A 16,216-nucleotide genomic window follows, 5' to 3' on the forward strand; every position below is an offset into this window, starting at 1 on the left:
ACAGAGGGCCAAATGTAAAGTTATGTGGATTTTCAACTGCAGGGAGTCAAGCTTCTATCCCCCACATTGTTCAGATATCAACTGTATTAAAAATTCAAATAGTAGCATATAGCCACGGCTAGGATAAAAGTTCACAGTATACTGAGGAAGGGTCCCTCACAGAGCAAAAATTTTCCCAGGCTTCCACAGCACAGGAAGGTGAGTGAGCTGCAAGGGCAGGGAAGGCCCAGTCCTGGAGACTGATCAAATATTTTCCAAGGATCAGCATTTAAACATTGATTCTTTTCCTCCCTCTCTCACTCCCTTGACTATTTGTCTCTCTGTACTTACTCTTTTCCACCTCTTTCTCTAGCTTAAATAAGAGGGAGAGGCAGAGTAGGCTGAACTTTTTAAGACCAAGTAATCAGCATTTTCTTTTCTGCAGTATCCATTTGTTCACCAGCACCTGGAGTCTCCTGGAGGGTCCAGCTGAGCGAGGTCCCACAGCACCACCTGGATCCCTGTCCCAGGCAGTCTTCCCCTAGTCAGGGGGTGAGCCTTCAGGTTGACCCATCTCTGTTTCCAGGTCAACTGACAAGTGCCCCTCCTCCTTCCAGAAGTTAATTTAAAACATAAGATCTGACTCTGAGGATTTGATCATAAACACAGGTGAGAACAGAGGCAGGTCTCAAGAGAAACCAGTCTTGGTGCAAAACCTCAGGATCAATGGCAATGCCTCAAGGTCAGGTCAGAGCTGAGCCTTCTCTTGTCAGCCTCGCACTAAGAGAGTGTCTGGGTTGTGACCAAGAAGAACCTTAAACTTTCTTTTAAGACCATTTGAAAATAAATAGAATGCAAGGATTCATCCTCTGGGTGAGTACAGAAGACTGAGCAATGTGGCTGGCAAGTGGGGTTGGAAATGTGGAACAAAGAAATCACAGGGTTTAGACTTAATATAACATTAATATTGCTACCCCAGTTTTCTTTGGTTGGCATTTTTTGGGTATTCTTTTTCCATTTCTCTATTTTCCACTGTCTTGGTCTGACGCACGTTGAACATATGGTGAAACATCACGAATGTGACATCATTCTTGTCCTATCTACCTGCCAACTAAGCCACATTAAGTAAACTAAGTGCCCCCAAATGCAGCACAGGGTGGAGACCCTGTGACGATGAGTGGACATGAGGGGGTCCCAGAAGATGCCGCTTGAATTATCATGTTTGATCTTTTCCCAGTCAGGTCTTATGAGTGGGAGAATGATGCCAAGTGATAAAGTTTGGGTGTTAAAACTTGATTTACAAAATAAGAGTGGCTAGAGCTTCCCTGGTGGCGCAGTGGTTGAGAGTCCACCTGCCGATGCAGGGGACGCAGGTTCGTGCCCCGGTCCATGAAGATCCCACATGCCGCGGAGCGGTTGGGCCCGTGAGCCATGGCCGCTGAGCCTGCGCGTCTGGAGCCTGTGCTCCGCAATGGGAGAGGCCACAACAGTGAGAGGCGCGTGTACCGCAAAATAAATAAATAGGAGTGGTTAACTGGAGCTAACTTTTTACCAAGTGTGGCCTGAAGATACTTATATTCCAAGACTCTTCCCAGGATTAAATTCTCAGTATTTTAAAGTAAATATTTAATAATTAACTGTCAAATGTTAATGGGCAACTCTCATGGTTGGGAGAGTGATTAACAAAGGGAACAGAAACCTACAAGTCTGGTTTTCAAGTGTTGCTTGCTGGGACTGTGACAAAGTTGTTATTAGTAGAGCCAAGGAGTCAAGTGTATGGGCTTTGGAGTCAGACAGACATGGGAGCTAATCTCAGGTCTACCAATTACTAGGCATGTTAGTGAACCTCCATAAGCATTAGTTTCCTCAGGGTGGGGAAAATAATTCTACTTCACAGAAATTTTAGAAGGATCACATAAGAAAATGTACATGGTCTACTTTAAAATTGAAACCTCCATTCATCTGGGTATATCCTTTGAGAGAATGAGGAGTCAGGCTTTGAAGTGAAGGGGGTGTTTCATCATTTATAACAGAGAAGGCTTGCATCTAGAATGTTCTGAGAATCATAAGAGATGAGCAGATAACCCAGGGGAAGAATGAGCAAAGGAACTAACAGCCACTTTTTGGGGGAAGATGTCTAGGTGGTCAATGAAGATATAGGAGGATGGGTGTTCAACCTCACTGTATTGGGAAATGCAAAGCAAAACAATGGTGGGCTGTCATACACACTCATCAGGACAGCTAACATGAGAACTAATATGTGTGCATCAGAAGGCGCATGCAAGAATATTCATAGCAGCATTGTTAAAATGACCATAATCGGGAATTGCTTCAGATGCTAACAATAGAGTGCATAAGAGGATTTTTTAATGTAATGAAATGTTATATAGCAATGAAATGAATGAATTACAGCTACATACAGCAAGATGGATGAATCTCAAAAGTGATAGCTGAGCAAAAGAAGCTAGACACAGACAAACACATACGTGAGATTCCATGTGTGAGAAATTGACAAACTGCAGAATAAAACCCAACTTTGGAGATGCGTATTTGGTGATGGACAATCAAAAAGAACAGGGAAGTGATTACCTTAAATGTCAGGGTGGAGGCTACTTTTGATGGGGAATGAGGGTGTAATGAGAAAGAGTGATGGCTACATGAGTGTTGGCTTTGTGATAATTCTCTTGGATGCATATTTATGTTTGATAAACTTTTTCTGTATATGTCATATTTCACAATAAAAAGGCTAAGAAAAAGAAAATGCATGTAAAACCCTTAGCACAGTGTAAGTTCTCATTAAATAAGGTAGTTGTTGGTTTTGTTGATATTAATTTAGAGATGTGTCATAGGAACTGAAAAACTAGATGAAGCATTTCAAGCTGACAACTTTCTTTCTAGGTATAAAACCTAAGAGTGAGACAGAATGTACCTGGTCCAAGAGTGAATTGGGAGACACAGCTAGGGAGAGGTCTTTTCTCTCTGGTGTTAAACAAGCCAGAAGACTGCAGGCAAGTGCTATGCCTTGCGAGGCCATGATGAGCAGAGCCTAGGAGAACTACCTCGCCTTGGTAGTCAAGAATTTCTGAAGATAAGGACAGCTGTGGCATTTTATCAAACCTCCCCTGGTAATTCTAACCTGTAGCTAGGGATGAGGAACCTGCACTAGTGTTGAAGTGGATGATGGCAGCTGCTGCCAGAGGAGCATCTGCAGTTACCAAGAGAACAGAAGATACCCCAGAGGCGGAGCAGAAGGTCCTTCAGCAGACCCCATGATCCAGGGATTTTGTGTAGCAGGCTGAGATGAATAATGGTGGGAGTGGTTGGTCTCCAACTCTGTCTCCTCTGGGTGAGTTTTTCTTAAGGCAGCAGAGCTTCCATGTTCATGAGTAGTTCCTTTTGTCCCCTTCAATGCTTAATCCTGGAATTAGTTTTTCAGAGAATGGCACTGACATCAATTGGCCCAACATCATTTTGGATAAAGCCCATATACTGGATGCACTACCACCACTTGTTGAAAATATGATTTTCAGACCTCCCGAGAAATTTCGACTTTTTAACTATGTAAGAAAGAAAAGTTACAAGCTGTTTCACTGGTATAACAATAACCAAAAATGCCAGCTTATACATTGATGATTCTTTACCAAGACACATGTGCCTCTAGAGATAAAAGACATGGAATAAATGAATTAAGAGAAACTAATCTTACCTGGGGGATGTGGCCCAGCAAGAATTCCAAGGACACCAGGGCAGGGCAGATATATCTCTTCTTGTGCCATGAGTACAACCTTTGTATAAGGCAATACAATTCAAGGCTGATGCAAACACCCAGAGTTAGCATCAGACTCCACAGGTCCCCAACAGGACTGTCCCCCTTTGAGATGCCAGCCACAAGTTCAGGGATTCCCAGACCACCTGTACTTCTGACCAAATGGCTACAAGTCCAGGACGTCCCCATGAGTCCCCTTAGTTTCAATAATTCACTGGAATGACTCACAGAACTTTGGAAAGTACTATCCTTATAAATACGGTTTTATTACAAAGGATTCAAATCAGGACCAGACAAAAGAAACCATACATAGGGCAAGATCTGGAAGTGTTATGAACACAAAGCTTCCATGCCCTTTCCCCATGGAATCAGGGTTCATCACCCTCCCAGCACGTTAATGTGTTCACCAACCAGGAATTTTCACCAAGCTTCAATGACCAGAGTATTTATTGGGATTTTATTATGTAGCCATGATTGGTGGAGTCCTTGGCCACATGACTGAACTCAATCTCCAGCTCTTCTCCCCTCCCTGGAGGTCAGACTGGCTCAAAACCTCAACCCTCTAATTACATGGCTGGTCTTTCTGGTAACCAACCTCCATTCTGAGTTATCTTGTTAGGATAAACTCGGATGTGATCCCAGAGGCTCATGAATAACAAAGACACTCTTATTACTCAGGAAATTCCTAGGATTTAGTCTCCCTCCCAGGAACCAAAGACAAAGGCCAGGCAAACTCTTTATTATAAATAACAAACTTCATACTCTGGGACACCATGCTGTAGAAGGGGAAAAACAGGTTGGTGACATCCCAAAGACTGAGCTTTTGTCTAAGAGCCATACGTAAGAGAATATTTAAACCAGTCCTGATATCCAATAGGACTTTAAACAGACCAAATGCTCAAATTCAAAATGTTCCATTTAAACCAAAATACTGTTAACTGGCAAGTCTAAAGCGTCTCACCACCCCACAGATGGTGGGCTCCTGAGGAGGATCAAAGCAGTTTGGAGGCTATGGAACAGATTAGCACCAACCAAACTTATCCAAAAGATGATATAAATCTGAATAACAGTATAGTAATTTGGGACTAGGAATATTTTGATTAGGTGATTCAAAATCATTGTACCAACTTTTTGGTGAATGCTTCCACCTGCAAAGCAAGGCCAACATTCAGGGCCAAATTAACCAGAGAATGGTGCTTAGTGACTATGGAATCAGAACAGTGGCAAAACCCCATAACCCCAAACATTCTCATTTTTCCCCCTTTTTCTTGCACTCCAGGTGTACTATCACCCTTCTATTTTCATAATAGAATGCTTTCCTTAAATGTATTGTACTTGTAATATTTGTTTATATGTAATCTTACTCACATCATACTGAAATTTCTTGAGGATACATCAAAGGTCATCTAAATTGACCTTTGTAGATTAACAAGTTTCCCTCAGTACATATTTACCATCAGACCTGGGGGTTTGTCTCATACTTGTATCCACTTTTAAATTGACTATGACTAGCCAATTCCAGAGCAGTAAATTTCTGAACTTACCCAAGAATTTGACCTGTACACCTTTATACACTGTGAGAGAACTCAGTCCGTAATCATGATTAAAAGTTACCATTTAGAGGGCACCAGGGGAAGATGGCGAAGAGTAAGATGCGGAGATCACCTTCCTCCCCACAGATACACCAGAAATACATCTACACGTGCAACAACTCCTACAGAACACCTACTGAATGCTGGCAGAAGACCTCAGACCTCCCAAAAGGCAAGAAACTCCCCACGTACCTGGGTAGGGCAAAAGAAAAAACAGGGACAAAAGAATAAGAACGGGACCTACACCAGTGGGAGGGAGCTGTGAAGGAGGTAAGGTTTCCACACACTAGGAAGCACCTTTGCGGGCGGAGACTGCGGGTGGTGGAGGCGGGGAGCTTTGGAGCCGCGGAAGAGAGCACAGCAACAGGGGTGCGGAGGGCAAAGCGGGTAGATTCCCGCACAGAGGATCGGTGCCGACCCGCACTCACCAGCCCTAGAGGCTTGTCTGCTCACCCGCCGGGGTGGGCGGGACTGAGAGCAGAGGCTCAGGCTTTGGTCGGAGCGCAGGGAGAGAACTGGGGCTGGTGGCGTGAACACAGCCTGAAGGGGTTACTGCACCATGGCTAGCCGGGAGGGAGCCCGGGAAAAGGTCTGGAGCTGCGTAAGAGGCAAGAGACTTTTTCTTCCCTCTTTGTTTCCTGGTGCACGAGGAGAGGGGATTAAGAGCACTGCTTAAAGGAGCTCCACAGATGGGCGCAAGCCACAGCTAACAGCGCGGACCACAGAGACGGGCATGAGACGCTAAGGCTGCTGCTGCCGCCACCAAAAAGCCTGTGTGCGAGCACAGGTCACTATCCACACCTCCCTTCCAGGGAGCCTGTGCAGCCCGCAACTGCCAGGGTCCCGGGATCCAGGGATAACTTCCCCGGGAGAACGCACAGCGAGCATCAGGCTGGTGCGACGTCACGCTGGCCTCTGCCACCACAGGCTCGCCCCGCACTCCGTGCCCCTTGATCCCCACGATCTGAGTGAGCAAGAGCCCCCGAATCAGCAGCTCCTTTAACCCCGTCCTGTCTGAGCGAAAAACAGACGCCCTCCGGCGACCTACACGCAGAGGTGGGGCCAAATCCAAAGCTGAGCCCCTGGGAGCTGTGCGAACAAAGAAGAGAAAGGGAAATCTCTCCCAGCAGCCTCAGAAGCAGCGGATTAAAGCTCCACAATCAACTTGATGTACCCTGCATCTGTGGAATGCATGAATAGACAAAGAATCAACCCAAATTGAGGAGGTGGACTTTGAGAGCAAGATTTATGATTTTTTCCCCTTTTCCTCTTTTTGTGAGTGTGTATGTGTATGCTTCTGTGTGAGATTTTGTCTGTATAGCTTTGCTTCCACCATTTGTCCTAGGGTTCTATCCGTCCGTTTTTTTTTTTAATAATTTTAATTTCAATAACTTTATTTTATTTTACTTTATCTTCTTTCTTTCTTTCTTTCTTCTTTCTTTCTTTTTTCTTTCTTTCTTCTTTCTTTCTTTCCTTCCTTCCTTCCTTCCCTCCTTTAGACAATGAATCATCCCAAATTGAAGAGGTGGACTTTGAGAGCAAGATTTATGATTTTTTCCCCTTTTCCTCTTTTTGTGAGTGTGTATGTGTATGCTTCCCTATGAGATTTTGTGTGTATATCTTTACTTCCACCATTTGTCCTAAGGTTCTATTGGACCTTTTTTTTAAAATTTTTTTCTTAATAATTATTTTTTAATTTAATAACTTTATTATATTTTACTTTATTTTATTTTACTTTATCTTCTTCCTTTCTTTCTTTTTTCCTTCCTTCCCTCCTTCCTCCCTCCCTCCCTCCTTTCTTTATTTCCTTCTGGCCTTCTTTTCTTCTTTCTTTCTTCCTTCCTTCCTCCCTTCATTCCTTTCTTTCTATCTTTCTATCTTTCTTTCTTTCTTCCTACTTCTACTAATTCTTTCTCTTTACTTTTTCTCCCTTTTATTCTGAGCCGTGTGGATGAAAGGCTCTTGGTGCTGCAGCCAGGAGTCAGTGCTGTGCCTCTGAGGTGGGAGAGCCAACTTCAGGACACTGGTCAACAAGAGACTGCCCAGCTCCACATAATATAAAATGGCGAAAATCTCCCAGAGATCTCCACCTCAATGCCAGCACCCAGCTTCACTCAACGACCAGCAAGCCACAGTGCTGGACACCCTATGCCAAACAACTAGCAAAACAGGAACACAACCCCACCCATTAGCAGAGAGGCTGCCTAAAATCATAATAAGTCCACAGACACCCCAAAACACACCACCAGATGTGGACCTTCCCACTAAAGAGACAAGATCCAGCCTCATCCACCACAACACAGGCACTAGTCCCCTCCACCAGGAAGCCTACACAACCCACTGAACCAACCTTAGCCACTGGAGACAGACACTAAAAGCAATGGGAAATACGAACCTGCAGCCTGCAAAAAGGAGACCCCAAACACAGTAAGATAAGCAAAATGAGAAGACAGAAAAACACATAGCAGCTGAAGGAGCAAGATAAAAACTCACAAGACCTAACAAATGAAGAGGAAATAAGCAGTCAACCTGAAAAAGAATTCATAATAATGATAGTAAAGATGATCCAAAATCTTGGAAATAGAATAGACAAAGTGCAAGAAACATTTAACAAGGACCTAGAAGAACTAAAGATGAAACAAACAATGATGAACAACACAATAAATGAAATGAAAGATACTCTAGATGGGATCAATAGCAGAATAACTGAGGCAGAAGAACGGATAAGTGACCTGGAAGGTAAAACAGTGGAAATAACTACTGCAGAGCACAATAAAGAAAAAAGAATGAAAAGAACTGAGGACAGTCTCAGAGACCTCTGGGACAACATTAAACGCACCAACATTCGAATTATAGGGGTTCCAGAAGAAGAAGAGAAAAAGAAAGGGACTGAGAAAATATTTGAAGAGATTATAGTTGAAAACGTCCCTAATATGGGAAAGGAAATAGTTAATCAAGTGCAGGAAGCACAGAGAGTCCCATACAGGATAAATCCAAGGAGAAATACACCAAGACACATATTAATCAAACCGTCAAAAATTAAACACAAAGAAAGCATATTAAAAGCAGCAAGGGAAAAACAACAAATAACACACAAGGGAATCCCCATAAGATTAACAACTGATCTTTCAGCAGAAACCCTGCAATCCAGAAGGGAGTGGCAGGACATATTTAAAGTGATGAAGGAGAAAAACCTGCAACCAAGATTACTCTACGCAGCAAGGATCTCATTCAGATTTGATGGAGAAATTAAAACCTTTACAGACAAGCAAAAGCTGAGACAGTTCAGCACCACCAAACCAGCTTTACAACAAATGCTAAGGGAACTTCACTAGACAAGAAACACAAGAGAAGGAAAAGACCTACAATAACAAACCCAAAACAATTTAGAAAATGGGAATAGGAACATACATATCGATAATTACCTTAAATGTAAATGGAATAAATGCTCCCACCAAAAGACACAGATTGGCTGAATGGATACAAAAACAAGACCCATATATATGCTGTCTACAAGAGACCCACGTCAGACATAGAGAAACATACAGACTGAAAGTAAGGGGATGGAAAAAGATATTTCATGCAAATGGAAACCAAAAGAAAGCTGGAGTAACAATTCTCATATCAGACAAAATAGACTTTAAAATAAAGACTATTAGAAGAGACAAAGAAGGACACTACATAACAATCAAGGGATCAATCCAAGAAGAAGATATAACAATTGCAAATATTTATGCACCCAACATAGGAGCACCTCAATACATAAGGCAAATACTAACAGCCATAAAAGGAGAAATCAACACTACCACATTCATAGTAGGGGACTTTAACACCCCACTTTCACCCATGGACAGATCATCCAAAATGAAAATAAATAAGGAAACACAAGCTTTAAATGATACATTAAACAAGATGGACATAATTGATATTTATTGGACACTCCCTCCAAAAACAACAGAATACTCATTTTTCTCAAGTGCTCATGGAACATTCTCCAGGATAGACCATATCTTGGGTCACAAATCAAAGTAAATTTGGTAAATTTAAGAAAATTGAAATTGTATCAAGTATCTTTTCCGACCGCAATGCTATGAGACTAGATATCAATTATAGGAAAAGATCTGTAAAAAATACAAACACATGGAGGCTAAACAATACACTACTTAATAATGAAGTGATCACTGAAGAAATCAAAGAGGAAATAAAAAAATACCTAGAAACAAATGACAATGGAAACATGATGACCCAAAACCTCTGGGATACAGCAAAAGCAGTTCTAAGAGGGAAGTTTATAGCAATAAAAGCCCACCTTTAGAAACAGGAAACATCTCGAATAAACAACCTAACCTTGCACCTAAAGCAATTAGAGAAATAAGAAAAAAAAGACCCCAAAGTTAGCAGAAGGAAAGAAATCATAAAAATCAGATCAGAAATAAATGAAAAAGAAATGAAGGAAATGATAGCAAAGATCAATAAAACTAAAAGCTGGTTCTTTGAAAAGATAAACAAAATAGATAAACCATTAGCCAGACTCATCAAGAAAAAAAGGGAGAAGACTCAAATCAATAGAATTAGAAATGAAAAAGGAGAAGTAACAACTGACACTGCAGAAATACAAAAGATCATGAGGGATTACTACAAGGAGCTCTATGCCAATAAAATGGACAACCTGGAAGAAATGGACAAATTCTTAGAAATGCACAACCTGCCAAGACTGAATCAGGAAGAAATAGAAAATATGAACAGACCAATCACAAGCACTGAAATTGAAACTGTGATTAAAAATCTTCCAACAAACAAAAGCCCAGGACCAGATGGCTTCACAGGCAAATTCTATCAAACATTTAGAGAAGAGCTAACACCTATCCTTCTCAAACTCTTCCAAAATATAGCAGAGGGAGGAACACTCCCAAATTCTTTCTACGAGGCCACCATCACCTGGACACCAAAAGCAAACAAGGATATCACAAAGAAAGAAAACTACAGGCCAATATCACTGATGAACATAGATGCAAAAATCCTCAACAAAATACTAGCAAACAGAATCCAACAGCACATTAAAAGAATCATACACCATGATCAAGTAGGGTTTATTCCAGGAATGCAAGGATTCTTCAATATACGCAAATCAATCAATGTGATAAACCATATTAACAAATTGAAGGAGAAAAACCATGTGATCATCTCAATAGATGCAGAGAAAGCTTTTGACAAAATTCAACACCCATTTGAGATAAAAACCCTGCAGAAAGTAAGCATAGAGGGAACTTTCCTCAACATAATAAAGGCCATATATGACAAACCCACAGCCAACATCATCCTCAATGATGAAAAATTGAAACTATTTCCACTAAGATCAGAATAAGACAAGGTTGCCCACTCTCACCACTCTTATTCAACATAGTTTTGGAAGTTTTAGCTACAACAATCAGAGAAGAAAAGGAAATAAAAAGAATCCAAATCGGAAAAGAAGAAGTAAAGCTCTCACTGTTTGCAGATGACATGATACTATAGATAGAGAATCCTAAAGACACTACCAGAAAACTACTACAGCTAATCAATGTATTCGGTTAAGTTGCAGGATACAAAATTAATGCACAGAAATCTCTCACATTCTTACACACTAATGATGAAAAATCTGAAAGTGAAATCAAGAAAACACTCCCATTTACCATTGCAAGAAAAAGAATAAAATATCTAGGAATAAATCTACCTAAGGAGACAAAAGACCTGTATGCAGAAAATTATAAGACACTGATGAAAGAAATTAAAGAGGATACAAATAGATGGAGAGATATACCATGTTCTTGGATTGGAAGAATCAACATTGTGAAAATGACTATACTACCCAAAGCAATCTACAGATTCAATGCAATCCCTGTCAAATTACCACTGGCATTTTTCAGAGAACTAGAACAAAAATTTCACAATTTGTATGGAAACACAAAAGACCCCGAATAGCCAAAGCAATCTTGAGAACGAAAAACGGAGCTGGAGGAATCAGGCTTCATGACCTCAGACTATACTACAAAGCTACAGTAATCAAGACAGTATGGTACTGGCACAAAGACAGAAAGATAGATCAATGGAACAGGATAGAAAGCCGAGAGATAAACCCCCACACATGTGGTCACCTTATCTTTGATAAAGTAGGCAGGAATGTACAGTGGAGAAAGGACAGTCTCTTCAATAAGTGGTGTTGGGAAAACTGGACAGGTACCTGTAAAAGTATGAGATTAGATCACTCCCTAACACCATACACAAAAATAAGTTCAAAATGGATTAAAGACCTAAATGTAAGGCCAGAAACTGTCAAACTCTTAGAGGAAAACATAGGCAGAACACTCTATGACATAAATCACAGCAAGATCCTTTTTGACTCACCTCCTAGAGAAATGGAAATAAAAACAAAAATAAACAAATGGGACCTAATGAAACTTCAAAGCTTTTGCACAACAAAGGAAACCATAAACAAGATGAAAAGACAAACCCTCAGAATGGGAGAAAATATTTGCAAATGAAGCAACTGACAAAGGATTAATCTCCAAAATTTACAAGCAGCTCATGCAGCTCAATAACAAGAAAACAAAGAACCCAATCCAAAACTGGGCAGACGACCTAAATAGACATTTCTCCAAAGAAGATATACAGACTGCCAACAAACTCGTGAAAGAATGCTCAACATCATTAATCATTAGAGAAATGCAAATCAAAACTACAATGAGATATCATCTCACACCAGTCAGAATGGCCATCATCAAAAAATCTAGAAACAATAAATGCTGGAGAGGGTGTGGAGAAAAGGGAACACTCTTGCACTGCTGGTGGGAATGTGAATTGGTACAGCCACTATGGAGAACAGTATGGAGGTTCCTTAAAAAACTACAAATAGAACTACCATATGACCCAGCAATCCCACTACTGGACATATACCCTGAGAAAACCATAATTCAAAAAGAGTCATGTACCAAAATGTTCATTGCAGCTCTATTTACAATAGCCCAGAGATGGAAATAACCTAAGTGCCCATCATCAGATGAATGGATAAAGAAGATGTGGCACATATATACAATGGAATATTACTCAGCCATAAAAAGAAACGAAATTGAGCTATTTGTAATGAGGTGGATAGACCTAGAGTCTGTCATACAGAGTGAAGTAAGTCAGAAAGAGAAAGACAAATACCGTATGCTAACACATATATATGGAATTTAAGAAAAAAAAATGTCATGAAGAACCTAGGGGTAAGACAGGAATAAAGGCATGACCTACTAGAGAACGGACTGGAGGATATGGGGAGGGGGAATGGTGAGCTGTGACAAAACGAGACAGTGGCATGGATATATATACTCTACCAAACGTAAGGTAGATAGCTAGTGGGAATCAGCCGCATGGCACAGGGAGATCAGCTCGGTGCTTTGTGACCGCCTGGAGGGGTGGGATAGGGAGGGTGGGACGGAGGGAGACACAAGAGGGAAGAGATATGGGAACATATGTATATGTATAGCTGATTTACTTTGTTATAAGGCAGAAGCTAACAGACTATTGTAAAGCAATTATATCCCAATAAAGATGTCAAAAAAAAAAGAATACATTTTGTGTTAATTTTTGTGAAAGGTGTAAAGTCTATTTCTAGTTTCTTTTTTTTAAACATTTGACTGTGCAATTGTTCTAGCACCATTTGATGAAAGACTATACTTTCTCCCATGTATTGCCTTTGGTCTTCTGTCAAAAGTCAGTTGATCATATTTGTGTGAGTCTGTTTCTGGGCTCTCTATTGTATTCTATTGATATGTTTGTCTTTTCTTTCACCAACTCCAGGCTGTCTTGATTATGTAGCTTTATAGCATGTCTTGATATCAGGTAGTATCTGTCCTCCAACTTTGTTCTTCTTCAGCATTGCTTTGGTTATTCTGGGTCTTTTGTGTTTTCATATAAACTTTATTCAAAGTTGTTTTTCTTTATTTTTTTTACTGAAGTATGGCTGATTTGCAGTTTTGTGCTAGTTTCTGGTGTACAGCAAGGTGATTCAGTTATACATACATATACATATTCTTTTCCATTATGGTGTGTTTTCATATAAACTTTAGAATAATTTTTTCAATATCTACAAAATAGCTTGCTAGGATTTTGATTTGGATTGTGTAGATTCAATACATAAAGTTGGGAAGAATTGGCATCTCAAAAAAAAAAAAAGTTGCCGTTCAATCTAGCCAGAGTTTACTTCTTGAGGCATGTGTAACAAATTGCAGGCATTTATTACATGCTTAGTTGCCTAGATGGTATGTCCTAAAGCTACAGTCTTTTAAAATGTTGTTTTCTTGACATTTGATTGTTCACTTGAAGCCTTTACACATTTTTCATTGGTGGGGTGTGAATAAAGATTGAGGTTACCTCAGATGGGACCAGAACAGTGGTAGTCATTTCAGAGAAGCTCAAGGCAGGGAGGAGAGAAGCTCAAAAATACAATGCTACCTCTGCCTTGGGTGGATGTTTTTGATTTTCCAAAATTATCAAACGAAAAGGCAGCTGTTCCAGAGACTATCAAGCCCTGTGACTGAACGTGACATTTAGCTTCAATTAGCACACATTACCTGCCATTTATGCTTGATGTTTCAGAAGCACTCTGAGGACTGCTCATCCTTGGGTCTAAAAGACTGGAGGTGGATACATAGATGCCATCCCAGCTGCATACATCCAACCGCATTTTATCTACCATCCACAACATGAATGGTTTAGTCAAGATTCTGTCATAGAGAAGCTTTTCAGAAGAAGAAAAAATTGTCTTTGTCAGCTGTCCAATGGAGCAGACTGGGTGTTCCTTCTGTTTTCTCTCTTGGGAGTGGTCCTGAGTCCTCACATGTCCCATGACAAACATGCCTCAGAGAACAAGTTGTGCTGTGAGCCAGGTAGCATCACTGGAAACTCTACCAGAAATTAGTGTGGGCCTCAGTTAACCCAGCACCAATGCCCCATGCGTAGGTTCCCCTGCACTGGCAGCTGCAAACTTCCTGAGGCTCACAAACTCAGCATGTCAAAAACAAGAATCAGGGCTTCCCTGGTGGCGCAGTGGTTGAGAGTCCGCCTGCCGATTCAGGGAACGTGGGTTCGTGCCCCGGTCCGGGAAGATCCCACATGCCGCGAAGCGGCTGGGCCCGTGAGCCATGGCCGCTGAGCCTGCGAGTCCGGAGCCTGTGCTCCGCAACGGGAGAGGCCACAACAGTGAGAGGCCCGCGTACTGCAAAAAAAAAAAACAAAACAAGAACCATGACCCCCCTCTCCAAACTCCTTCTCTCTGTGCTTCCTGTCCCAGTCACGGGAACCACCATCCATCTGGAAACATGGAAGTCTTTCTTGACTGGTTCCTCCCCTCACTCCCAAAGCAAACTTTCAACAAGTTCAGCCATTGGCCCTCTGACTTTTCTCAAATCTATCCACTTCGCTCCATCTCAACCTCAACACCCTAGTCCAAGCAACAACCATCTCTCTTCTGAAGGACTCTGACACCTTCCCAACTGGTCAGCCATATCCACTGCCCCTCTACCCACTGTCTACCCTAGTCCATGGTAACTTTTCAAAACACAATTCTATTGCTGCCCTTATGAAAGCTCTTCAACAATTTCCCACTGATCTCAGGACAAAGATCAGTATCCAGGTTTGTGGTGGTCTGGCCTCTGCCTGTGACTCCTCATCTCAGGCCATAAAACATCCTCCAAATCTTGACAAACCAGCCCTGCTGTCTTTCCTCTCATCCATGCTCCCTCTTCCCACAAGACACTTGTACCTGCTGTTCCCTCTCTCTGCAATGGAACCATCCCAACACCATTCCCCTTTTATTATTGTGGTAAAATATACATAACATAAAATTTACCATTTTAACTAATTTAAATATACACTTCAGTAGCATCAAGCACTTTCACATTGTTGTGCAAAAATATGGAACACTTCACAAATTTGTGTGTCATCCTTGCACAGGGGCCATGCTAATTGTATTTTTCCAATTTTAGTCTATGTGCTGCTGAAGTGAGCACCTTCTCCCTTCTGACTATAAAGTCTGACTCATCTTCCATTTATTCAGGGAAGCCTTCCAAGACCAGGTCCATCACAATCATATATTCCCCTTGAATGCACAGCACCCAGTATGAGTTATATCAGCCGTCCCCAACCTTTTTGGCACTAGGGACCGGTTTCATGGAAGACAATTTTTCCACGGGCTGGGGTGAGAGATGGTTCATGTGGTAATGTGAGCGATGGGGAGCGGCAGATAAAGCTTCACTCGCTCTCCTGCCGCTCACCTCCTGCTGTGCAGCCAGGCTCCTAACAGGCCGAGGACTGGGGATTGGGGACCCCTGAGTTATATGCTTGTTTCATTGGTGTCTGTTCTGTCTCACTAGACTATGAGCTCCTTGAAGGCAACACTCAGGGCATAGAGGAATGTTAGGTACACAGTGGGAGCTCAGTGCATCCTAGTTAAATGAATAAACACAGAAATGCAGTTCTACCTTCAGTGGAAACCATCTTTGACTTTATTATAGAAAATTATGAAGTTCTGCATTGCCTTAAACTCCATTCCAGAGCAGGATCTTGACTTCACCTTTGAAAAACTAAAATCAATAATGAGGGTTTTTTTTTATTCTTTTCTCAAATAGAAGAATTATTAATGCAGACTTTATCTCTCATAAAAGAAGAAACACCCGATAGTCTTTATTTCTTATATTCATTGAGTATATATATTTATTTTTCTGTTAAAAATGTTTATTCATTTTTCTATGATATTTGTTTTTTTTAATTTTTATTGGAGTATAGTTGATTGACAATGTTGTGTTAGTTTCTGCTGTACAGCAAAGTGAATCAGTTATACATATAATATATCCACTCC

At 41.2% G+C, this 16,216-nt stretch overlaps 1 pseudogene; it reads right to left on the bottom strand.

Annotated features, from left to right (window-relative positions):
- Positions 1-15,267: 15,267 nt before the first annotated feature.
- On the bottom strand, positions 15,268-15,368 carry LOC115801564 (U6 spliceosomal RNA; annotated as a pseudogene).
- Positions 15,369-16,216: the final 848 nt, after the last annotated feature.

This window comes from Delphinapterus leucas, chromosome 6 (genome assembly GCF_059928025.1).
Source record: "Delphinapterus leucas isolate spDelLeu-1000000601 "Yukka" chromosome 6, BTC_Dleu_Yukka2, whole genome shotgun sequence".
Classification (NCBI taxonomy): domain Eukaryota; kingdom Metazoa; phylum Chordata; class Mammalia; order Artiodactyla; family Monodontidae; genus Delphinapterus; species Delphinapterus leucas.